The following is a 12,525-nucleotide window of genomic DNA, read 5'->3' as shown; positions in this document are numbered from 1 at the left end:
TATTTCACTAATAATTAGAATGGGCACAAAGTGGGACCTAGATGCATGACAAGGGGAAAAAGGAAAACGTTCACCTACTGTGAAGGTTAGTTGCACTGAAGGATTAATGATAGAAATACAATGGGCTGAAGGGTAATTAAAAACTGTCTTTCACATTTCACAGTCAGAGTTTGAAACCTGGAATCTGAATTGCTCCTACCTCCAAATGCCCACATCCCTCAAACCTGTCGCTGCTCAGCTGATGGTGATTCTGCAGTGAGCACAACCGTGGGCTCAGCTCCCAAAGTACCTCAGTCAGAGCAGGGCAGAAGCTCTGCAGTTTGCACAACACTCTGCTGAACACATTAAATTGCAAGGGTGATTTTCAATGGGACCTCCGTATGTTCAACACCAGCTTCAGAAGTTTGGAGTGTGTTGCTCCCCTGCATACTCACATACACATTCACAGTGCAAGGCAGGATCGCACCTGGGGTTACACTTTCGAGGTCTGACCGAAAAACTGCTCTCCAGATGCTCTTCACTGAGAAGGGAGTCAAGAGCACTGGAGACCTTATGTAGGAAGCATTTCTCAAGCAGTGTCATTCCAGGTTGCTCTAGGCAAAAAACTCATGACATCAACAAAGCCAGACCCACTGCAAGACATGAGGAACGTGCAAAACCTACTTGTCAAGGAAAAAAAGTAAGCATTTTACCCTTTTTTTGCAAGTCAGGCTTGGCACTAAGCTGAGGGTAGAGTTGTCCAAGCCCATCTGAAAGAGCAGCTGGCTGCAGCAGTGAAAGCCAAAAGGTCTAAACTCACTCTTTAGAGAGGTGTGCCATCTTCAAATAAGCATATCAGCTGCATCAAGACTGCCTTGCAACTTTTCCTCCAGATCCTGAAGCCAATTCCAAGCTGAATGTTGATATAAAGACAGAATACACTGTTTCCTGCCTGCAATATAGAATCATGGAATAGTTTTAGTTGCAAGGGACCTTTAAAGTTCGTATAATCCAACACCCCTGCAATGAGCAAGGACATCCTCAGATCAGGTTAAAGAGACAGCAAATGGTGAGGGGTCTACCAGACTCAAAGAGTCTATCAAAAAGGTTATGCCCTGACCTAGTTGCTTAGATCTGAGAGATGACAGAAATCCACTGATTGATTTTCATTTCACATGTTGCTGGCTCTTTGCCTCCAGAAGTTTTGCACCAGTTTTTGGACCCAAAACTCCTGCCGTAGCATGAAAACCCCCAGGTTGTTTCAAGAACAGTGTGGCACTATCTGATCTTCAGGGTTCACAGAAGCTCAGCTGCTCTCAAAAAGACACCAAAAAGGGCACTGAATTGACTTACCACCTTGAAATTTTTTTCTCTCTGGTGGAAAAACCCAATGGGCAAGTTTATGAACAGAAATCTCCTCTGGCAATGGCCTCAGCCTTCTCTGAGATATGAGATAAATATGTTATATTAGTTCATGTTTCCTTCTTTGCAGGAATTGCTCAGGCACAAATGAAACAATAACATGATTTGGAAAAACTTCCTTAATCATTTGTACTGCAACTTTGTTCTTCACAGCAAATTAAATGTATGTGGGAACTAAACCAATGACCCAAAGGTCCAGTAAACACTAATCACAGAACCTCTTCTGACTGTAATGGGCATGTTTGAGCAGGAAATATTTAACTGTGAAGGGATTTTTGCCTCTCTATTAGCAAAGGAAGGACACCTCTAAATGTGACATTCTTGTCCCCAGGAAATACCCTTACATTCTCTGCAAGTTCAGAAAGGAAAACACTCCATGGCAAATAATTTACTTCACACCCGCTTCTTTCCTTTACTTTAATTTGGTTTCTCAAAAATTCCTTCTGCTGCCAATTTTTCTTTTATGAAGATTAACCCAGCAAGTCCCACGCTTGTGAGCATCTCCAATGGAAATCTGCTAAATTAATAATCTTGAGTCAACAAAACCATGTTCTAAAGGGTCCTGGTTGAGCCAGTTGCAATTCTGTGACTTTAGTGAGGGGGAAGGGGGAAAAAAGGGGGAGGGAAAAAAAAGTAAAATGTGAATTTTGTCCTTGGAGGGAGAGCTAAAAAGCAAAAAAGGTTACCACACATCCACTGATCCACTGCACAGAGTCACCATTTCTGTGCTCCCAGCAAAACAACATCAGCACAACTCTCTGTACAGCTAAGACAGATACCTGCTGGCAGGTGGGGTAGCACTTCATCATAACAGGAACAAGGACACAGCCCTTCCTGCGCAGTCCAGCAAACACTAGGGTATGACACACCACAAAAGCAGGTACAGGTGTTGACTCACAGACAGTCCACCTTTTTTCAGCAAACTTCTTATTTACCATAAACGAGCACACACGAGCCCACTTTCGGTTTCTCTAAGTTGCACTGCAGTTAAACTCTGCTTTGTGTTCACCAGAGTATAACATCAGGACCATAACCCCAAGGTGATACCAGCTCTCTACAGCTTCGGCTATTACTAAAATAGCTGTATCAAGACAAAACCAAGATTCAAAGAAACTACTTTAATGGGCTGAGTGACAGGGCTTGTAGGTGAAAGCTAACTTGCTGTAAACATTAATAGCCCATGACTGTGTGTGGGTGGCAAAGAAATGCACTAAAGAAATGGGCAGCTCTTGCTTATTCTAGTGGTTTCCTATAATTTTGATTTCTGGATGGACAGAAGCAATAAAGATATCATTTCTGTTAAGCATTCATTTGCTCTCTATGTGGAAAATACACCACTGAGCTAACCAGTCTCTTCTCATTGTATCAGTCCAAGGTCACATATATTGCCAGTGACTGCATTGCTCAAGCTTTGTCTTCAGATTTCACAGATCTGAAGACAAATTCAGATTTCATAGATCCCTCCACTGCTGGCAGATGTAGATGGAGCCGCCACTCCATCTCCTCAAATAGACCTTTCCTGTCCCTTTTCTGTGGATGGAAAGACCAGAGCCCTGTGCAGAGCTCCAAAGATGACAATATTACAGATCTGAAGTACAGGCAGTTGAGTTTTATCCCCAAATCCTGTCCTAAAATCTTCTTCCTAAATCTGTGTGTTCCCAAAGGAAGGTGTGAAAATAACAGCAAGCATGAGATAATTTGGTCTATTGAGTGGGCAGGAGTGATCAGCTGCCACATAACATGGGGTCATCAAATGTCACCTGGGTCTCAGGCCCTGCCTGTGCACAGAGCAAGGGAAGTACTTTTATTACCATGCAGTGTCCAGTAATGGCCTGGAAAAGCAGTGAGTTTTCAGCCTGGATATTAGTGGTGGGGTTCTCTGATCCTTTTGAAATGAGAGTCCATCAAAACAGAGAGCTACCCAGAGTTAAGTGCTACCAGCAAGCTTACTACCAAACCCCACAAAAATCCTCACACATCTACAAACCTCTGGCAATTTATTTAAGTAAGTCCCTGGTTTGGGGAGAGAGAATACATATGTTAACAATTGGTCTAGTAAGAAATCTCACTTGAACACTAGCATGCATACTCCCACAATTCTATGTACTCAATTTCCAGGGAAATGGCCAGGGCAAAACAGTCATTGCTCCCAGAGTTTCCATACTTTGGTTTACTCTGATTTGTGAGCTGCTTTACAGATAAAGAGCTGGCACAAATTATCAGCTGTTATCTCCACAGAAATATCTTCCTTTGCTAGACTAGCTTTAAACACTTACTCATAGCCACTGGAGACCTGGGGCTCTCAAAAAAACCCTCTCTGATCAATGCAAAACATTAATCCTGATTTGCATCTTTGATTTAGGCTTACAGCCTGCTCGGTGCCGCTCTGTTCCTCATTGCCCAAATGCTCTCCCTCTGCAGATATCCCAGCAGGCAATGGCAGTCCAACACCCCAAACTTTCACCTAGAGAGATTTCACCTAGAGAGAGGAGAGGAAAGTAATAGTATCTAAATCCTGATGGACAACCTGCCCTGAGCCCAGCTAAGGGGAGTCTTCCCATTCCTATGGCACTGTATTAGGACAGGATAGAGACAGCTCTGGAGAGTCAGGTACTTTTGGAGCACCCCTACACAACTCACCAAGTATAGCCACAAACTTTGCACTCCACATTTCAAGGGCTTGAAATTAAAAAGGACTCATAGACAGAAATTACTTCTGTGACTTTTTAACCTTCAGGTCAAAGCAATGTAAATCAACCTCTATCTGTTAGCAACTGAGAGCTCCACATTTCGTCCAGCAATGGGACATTTTAGACTACAATGACCAAAGTTAACCACTGCTCAGCAATCTTGGCAAAATCACCAGCAGGACCTGCTGGCTCAGGGACTTGTGGCTTCTCTTCAAGTCACCACCAACATGTCAGTGACCAAAAGACACTGCCACCCCTGTCTTACATACAATGTACCTGTCTTACATACAATGAATTGGATGGTTTCTGCCTTACTGCCCGTGGGTTCCAATCCACAAGCAAACCATGCAAGCAACTTTTCTAATAGGTGTAGTACAAAATTCCTAATGCTACTGGCTACCCCTCCACATTGATATCATGGGGATGTTTTTTGTACTGCACAGAAATGCTTACACAGTTGCCAAGACTTTCCCTGCCTCTTGCCCCACCCCACCAGCAAGAGGGCTAGGTGCATCCAAGCTTTTTGGAGGAGACATGGCTAGGACAGCTGACCCCAACTCACCAAAGGGATATTCCATACCCTAAGGCACCATGGTCAGTATATAGAGTATATAGAGTATAGGGCAGTATATAGAGTAAAGGGCAGAGAGGGGAAAAAGAAGGGAAGAGGATATTTGAAATTATGGCATTTGTCTTCCCAAGTCACTGTTATGTGTGATTGAGCCCTGCTTTCCTGTAAATGACTGAACACCTCCCTGCCCATGGAATGTAATGAATTAGTTCCTTGTTTTGCTTTGCTTACATCTGCAGTTTTTGCTTTGCCTGGTAAAATGTCTTTATATCATTCCATCAGTTTTCTCACATTTGTCCTTCTAATTCTCTCCCCCATCCCAGCATGAGGGAGTGAGCAAGAGGCTGGAGTTAAACCACAACAGATGAGTGGCACAGAATATCTTGTACTTTGTCTGCTTGTGCTGTAGTGGATCCATTAGTATGGGAGAGTATCAGCCTATAAAGCTGAGTGTCAAAAATCTTCCAACTGCACTGTATTCAAGAAAAATTAGTTTGGGGCACCACAGGAACCTGGTCGGAACTGTGACCCACTGACACAGAATTTGGTGGCTGCTTTCATTGGTTTAACAGTGTCTGATAGGATTATGGGCAGCACATTTCCAGGCTAGCTAAGCTCTACACAAAGCACTTCAATAAATATGGCAGTACTGAGTCTGTTGTTAGAGGTGCTTTGGTGTCCACAGCAGTACAAAGCTTTGACTCTCCAGCAGATTTCTAAGCAACAAAACTTGCCTCTCTCTGTTATTTTAGGACTGAACTGAAAACACCTTGCTGTTGATACACCACAAAACTCAACCGTTCTGTGAACATTGCAATGTCTTCCTAAGAAAGGTTTTTAAAGTATTGCACTTGTTTTTTAAGTATTGTGCTTGTACAGCAGCTTTTATCGGCACTTCCTCTTCCAGGCTGCAACCATTCTGAGTCTGGGGATTTTTGTGAATTTTCTCATCACCCTTGCTGGCTGCCTCTGAATGACTGCAGAAAAAAGTAATGTGAATGATGTGCACAGCAATTTTAGAAATGAGCTTGAATTCACCAATTTGCCAGTCTGGTAAATAAGAAGAGAAAGAGTCAGAGCTATGAACCTGTGCTCAGAACAGATGCCAGCCAATACACAGCAAACGCACCAGTTGTTGACTGCTTTTTTTCCCAAATGGTTGCCTTCAGAGGAGCAGATACACCCATATCTGGGATATCATGGGTTTGTAGGAGACTTCTTGGGCCCCTCTTTAAATCCAGACCCCTGCCCTCCCCTCCTTCTCCACCCCACACAAAGAAATTACCTCCATACTTTTTCTCCTGGTACTGTTTTCTTATGTTCTTTTTTCATCTTTCCTTCATTCTTTATGCTGAAATCTTAGAAAACAACATCACTTTCGGCACCTCTCAAAATATCCCATCCAAAATATCCCACAATCTCTGGCCTCAGCTGCAATCTCCAAGCAGAACTGTACCAGCAACAGACCAAGGATAAGTGTTTTTCCTGTCACACAGTTTTCCCTCTCCATTTCACCACTCCTATCCTGCTGTAGTGCTGGTTAGCAGCAGAGCTGGGGTCAATACACATCACATGGAACCCCTGCCTCTGGGTTTAGGAGGAGCTTCCTGGCAAGGCTGCCTTGCCTCAGGTAAGAATAGTGATGCCACCTTCAGTAAGAGCCTTATGAGAACCGCAGGTGTACATTGGCAGGTAAATATATTTCCTATTTTTAACCATTGTCTCACCATCTGTAGCAAGAAGAGATACTTTGAAACAGGTTCATCACAGAGGATATTTTGTGGGATTATCTGGCTCCTGTGCCACTTACCCTTAGTGTACCAGTGAAGTGGCTCCCCCAAGGCAAGAAGATCAGGTAGGAGAGACCAATCAGAATTTGGACTACCAGTCATATTCCTGACAGACTTTTACCTTCAGCATCTTCTGTCATTGCCTCCCTGTTAGACCTCCACTGGTGGCAGTCACTGCTGGAGAGCTATCGTAAAGCAAGTTGTCCCCTGTCACATAGACTTGGTCTGAGGAAAAACAGATATAATGGTGGTTAAAATTCAAGGCAAAAGGATATAGACTACCCTCCTGTTGCAACTCCTCCTACCCTTTCTGATGGAAGAAGAAATGGGATATTATGAGGAAAAAGGCTCATAAAGGCCTTGCAAAAACTAAAATAAAAAAGCTACGTCGAGGAATACTTTGAGGCAACAATTAGTCCTTGCAAATGCATGCTTACTGTTTTCATCAGCTGGAAGAGTTAGCAGAAATTAGTCAGCTGTGAATTGTTTCTAAAATGAGACAAAAAGCAGCACTCATCCACAGGGGATCTGAAGCAAGAATGAAAAGAAACACAACATGAAAATGTGGCCAAAACTCTTAAATGGGGAAACAAACAGGCACCAAAATAAGCATGTGAAGTGTCTTTACTGGTCAATTCATCATGAACAGAATAAGATGTTTCCCGGCACAAGAGTCAAAGAATCCCAGCTTGGTGGTAATATCCAACAACTTGAGCTGCCACCGTGTATGATCCCAGACTAAAGGGCAAAGCCTCTGCCTGATACTGGATAATAAACACTCTGGACATCTCAACTGTTCTATATCTTGGCAATTGACCAGCAAAGCGTCCGTGTAAAACCGTATGCCAGTAAATCTGCCTTCTGCTTTTAAGCTGATTATTCAAGGGTTAACTATGAGATCCCCTAATGAAGTAATAAAACCCAGACATATTTTAAAATGTATTGATTCATCACACTATCTGTTTTGGAGCATTCTCAATCTATAAACTATAGAATGGAAATGCTCCGTAACCTACAAGGAGTTCATTAATTGTGGTACATATTATTTGAAACATTCTTTACTCTACCTTTACTGCAACACTCTGGATTTTATTAGGACTGGGCCCAGAACAGAATCTTGCATAAGACTCCCCTGCTCCCAAAGTTGAAAGGATCCTCAAAATCTAATCCACAGCGGACAACCTGATTTTACCAATTAATCCATTCAGCACCATTATTGTGGTAGAGATCCCCGGCTTAATCCAGTTATCCCAGTTTGCATCCTTTCTGGGTGGTAGTGATGCCTTTTACTCAGGCGTCCTGCTGTGGCATAAGGCAGGTTTCCATGGAAATAGTGCCAAAATGCAAGCAACCTATGAGATTCTATTTATGTACCTTATACACCTTATACCTAGTTCTGCAAGTTTTGTCATAAGGATTGTGCTCCTGACAGAAATAAGACATTCCTGATCCTAATCTCAGCTAGACATGGCAAGCACTGGCCAGGGACTGATGCTCAGATTCCACCTGAGCTGTTGTGCATCAGGGTAAACCACATCATCCCTGCACCAGTCAGGCACTAAGGGAGGGATCAAGCTCACCTTGCCTTAGCTTTCTACAAGTAAGGGGTCTCACCTGCTCAAGTCATGTAGGGAGCTCTGGAGTCAATGGAGAGGGAAAGGTTTCTGCAGGTGGCATTTCCTCCTGTCTAGTTCAGAGTGTCCTCCCAGAATGAGCAACATGGTCCCACCTCTCAATGGGGCTTGAGTGAAGAGGAAAAGTAGATAATTAATGTAGCCTATGTATCTATTAAAAGGTAGGTAAAGAGGCTCTGAGAAGCAGGATTTTAACACAGCACTTGTGTGTGTGTGAGAAGAACTACACAGGATGGGCTCTTGCCTCATCCCAGGCTTTTAAAGAGACAGTATATCAACCTTACCCAACTCTTTAATTGCTCCTTGAGGACGGCTTCAGGACACCTACAGGACAGCTTAATTCCCTCCAGGATGTGATGGATGCTGCTGTCTGCCCTCCCCCAGATGATCTGATCAGCTGGAAAAACTTTAGTTGTTGCCATCCTCAAGCAGCCTCTGACAAATGGCATCAGGTGACAGAAGATTTCTCGATCCCTGGCTGCTGGCTAAGGGTGGCAGCACAGTCCTATGTAAGGGCACTTAGCAGCCTCAAGAGACGTCCTCACAGTTGCTCAATTCAAGAAAGGTTCCTGTGTAGGCTGCAACAGAGCGGAGGAAGGAGTTGGTACCCGTGCCATCAGTGTACCACTGGTTTACATCATGTAACACTCACAAATGAAGTGTTTATTGCTCATCCATTTAGGGCTCACTATGTGGTCAAGTACCAGCTTTTTTCAGTCTGCTAAATTACCTGATGAAACTTTTGATTTAAGGAGTAGAGCTGGGAGCTCGGGAAAGCCGGGCTCTTACCGACCAACTAGATTTGCTGTCACATATGAGTGACAAGATATTTATGCTGATAGGTCAACAGACAAACAGACAGATTCATTAATTTTCTTCTCCCTTGTCCCATTATCTAAGCCCCTGTGCCATCCACAGCCACTGGAGTGAATGTTCATTTCTATTCGACTGTCATACTAACTACTGCTCTAGTTTAAGTATTCTTTTGAACCCCAAGAACAATGTGTGCAAGGCGCAAATCCATGCCGCTCCTCCATGGCTAAGTAGGGCCATTAGACAGGAGAAACAATAGAAACTCAGCGGGGGCCCTGTGTTTGCTCCCTGCATGGCCGCACACAAAGACAAAAAGCAAGGAGGGCTGGATGGTCCAGAGATGGTATTGGATACCCTGATGCACTCATTTTCCCAGCATCCCCAGATCACAAAGGAATAGAGGTTTTGCAAGGGCCTGCAGAGGCTACATCAGTCACTCGGCACAGGACCTCATTGTCTGGTTTGTTTTGTTTCCCTGAACAATATGTCACATATTTACTTTCCTCTTGGAGGCCTGATGCTAACATAAAATCATCACCACGTTGTGCCAAAATGTCAGCATGCCACATTGCCACATCTCCACATGAGGCTGCCTCATGGGCCCCCACTAGGATTTCTGCACCCAATCATTTCCCATAAGCAGTGTTTGCAGGATGAGACATCTTCTTAAATTAGGACAAACCCAGAAATCCTGGAGCCGGTAGCAGCTCTCGTTCAAGTCTCTGCCTTGAGTGACTCCATCTGGACAATCTAGGATTGGTTTTGAGTGGCTGTGGAAGCAGCTGGTCCTGGTTAAAACCTTTTTTTTATTAGAAATAAATATAATTGCTAGGGATATAAGTCAGGAAGGTCTTTCTCTCCAGTCATTAGCAAGTTTTACCTCTGGTGATGGGATTTCAAAGTGGATTTGCTTACTTAAGTGGCCAGGTGTATTTTAAATACCTTTAACTTTTACCAGTGTAAAATAGCTCTGAGATGTTTGCTGCTGCTGCTGCCTTGTTGCAGCTTATGCTGGTGTACAAGCAGGTGTAACTCCACTGAGTCCCACAGATATTTTCCTGCCAGTACTGGCCTACACATCTCTCCAGAAATCCAGCCCTGGATGTTTAACAGCTTCTGCCCAACACCAGACCACCAGAAGAGTGAGGGAAGCGGAAGAGCTCAGCAAACACCCGGTGCAGCCACAGTGCCTTGATGGCAGGACACTCCTGGTGGGAGGTGTCCCATGGGGATCAGCCCCGCACCCCACTGGGACAACGGCATCTCAGCAGCCTCCTACGCATGCAGGGTTGTGTGCCACGCACCTCTGGCCACTCCAGAAAGTTCCCAACCCTGCTCTGCTCTCCTCTCTGTCCTCTGGGACGGGCTGCACAGTGGCTGCACCGAGGCCGCGATACTCTGGGATCTGCGCTGCCAGCTCTCACATGCCAGAGGTCTGAGGCTGCCTCCTCCTCTGGGTCTCTGCAGCGAGCTCCACAATGCTGGGCCCCGACCAAACTTCCCGTGGGCTCAGCATGGGGACGGGAGAGGAGGCACTGCTGACACAGGCAGAGCGTGCATCCACGCCACTCCCCAGGGGAAGGGTTAAAACTGCCTCTTACTGTTTTTCTGTGACAGATCTCTTTACTCAGTGCTATATAATATAGCCCCAAACATATTCTAAGTAGCCAAGGGCTGCCTGGCCATCTGTTTGAAGACACAGACCTTCTGATGCAGGAGTTCCCAAAGCCTGGCCCATGGGACATTTCCTATGGAGCCTGCAAAGGGAATTCTTCCCCTTTAAGAGGGCAGCTTGTACTTGTTTTGTTATGCTGCTTCAGGCCACTGTCCCATCCGTGAATGTTGATCCATACATGACTTGTATATGAAACAAAACATGGAAACTTCTGCTCCAAGTGAGAAATCTCCCCTCCAACTCTCCCCTGCCAAACTCAGCCACAACTCCCAGACTCAAAATAAAGAGAAAGATCTGGTCATCTCCCAGGTAAGTACTCTCAGTTCCTGCCATAATTTCCAGGGGTGCTTTTTATGAGAAATCACAATTTTATTCAGCTATCCTGGGCAAAAGAGCCAAACAACTGCAAGACTTTGTGTCTTTCAAAGCAAATTAGGCTTTTACAGGTGCATTTACAAATGGTATCCATGGCCTGCATTAAATTAGTTAAGAAAGAAACAGACCCACATAGCTGAAATATGTGCATGTCCCTAACTATGTTTGCATTATGCTTCATTTTATGTATTTATTCAAATTTAAAGCAAAGGCACCCTTCAAAGGCTCTAGGCACAATAAATTATACAACAATTTTTTACAAATTATACAACAAAATTATACAGTCAAACAAAATCCCAGCAATACTGAAATCACTTCCTCTGGAGGAACTCAGCCGGCCCAGAGCTGCTCACTTCCTCCATGAGAAGACAGTGCTGTGATTTCCCCATGCTATATTATATCACTTTCTCACATCCCCAGGTGTTGTTTTCCCTCCCCTGAGACCTACAGGGTGTCACCCAGAGAGACCCACTTTTCCGTCTGTGTCAGTTTAGCAGGGAAAGTGTTTTGGGGCAGCCAAAAGGATTGCCAAGGTATGGGGCAGAGCAGCACATGGGTGAGCACTCACCGCTCCTTGCTCTTCCTGTCGGGGACCACAGGCTGGGAGAGCTCAACCTTGATGCCCACCAAAGCAGCCTCTCCAGGAGGAACAACCCCCTGAAACATGGAGCATGTTGGGGTCTCTCATCCTGCAAGGAACCTTGCCCCATGTCATGGAGTGATAAACTGCAGGCAGTGCCTTTGTGTCCTTGAAACATTAAATTCCCTAAAACATGCAAAGTATCTCTTGGTGAGTAAAATAAAAGGGAAATAAAAATGTCACTGACTGTCCCGATGCCTGTGACCCACAGGAATCCCAGCACCACCCGTACACCTGCCACAGGTAGCAAATGCCACCAAGACCAGATGCCACTTCCACAGGCACACAGAAACCAGAGCATTAAAGAAAAAGGTGAAATCGATGGGGTTAGTGGTTTTGGGTTTTGTGTTTTGTTTTTTTTTTTTTTTAATAAAGCCATTTTTTCATATTTTCTTTACTTTTCAACTCTGCTCCACCACACCCCGGCAGCAGGTTTCTGCCAAGGCACAGCCCCTTGCTGGGCGGCTGTGCTGATGGGGCGCTGGGCTGGGGTAGAGGTTTGGAGCTGCTGTGGCATCTGGCATGAAAAAATGTCCCGGGAAGCTGTTACATTAAATGGCCAAATCGATTTATTGAATGGCAGGTGTTAGCTACAAACAGATGGAGAACATAAAGGCATAAGCAGGCATTTGTATGGAAAAGAAGCCATCGATTTGTAGCGAGAGACTCAATGGTGATCGTTACAGCCTTTAACAGAAATGCGCTTTTTTCTCGGGCAGGGCGCGGGCGGCCGGGGCTGAGCGGGCAGCGGGGAGCGCAGCTCGGCCGGGCCCGGGCCCGCCGGCGCGGCTGCCGCGGTGTCCCCGGGCCGGGCCGGCCCCGCGCGGGCGGGCGGGCGGGCGGGCGCTGCCGGCGGTGCCGCCCGGGCCGGTGGCGGCGCGGCGTGTCCGGGCCGCCCGTGGCAGCGCCCGCGGCAGATGAGGCACGCGCCGGCCT

Source organism: Zonotrichia leucophrys, chromosome 5 (assembly GCF_028769735.1).
Source record: "Zonotrichia leucophrys gambelii isolate GWCS_2022_RI chromosome 5, RI_Zleu_2.0, whole genome shotgun sequence".
Taxonomy (NCBI): domain Eukaryota; kingdom Metazoa; phylum Chordata; class Aves; order Passeriformes; family Passerellidae; genus Zonotrichia; species Zonotrichia leucophrys.
This window is presented reverse-complemented; position numbering follows the sequence as displayed.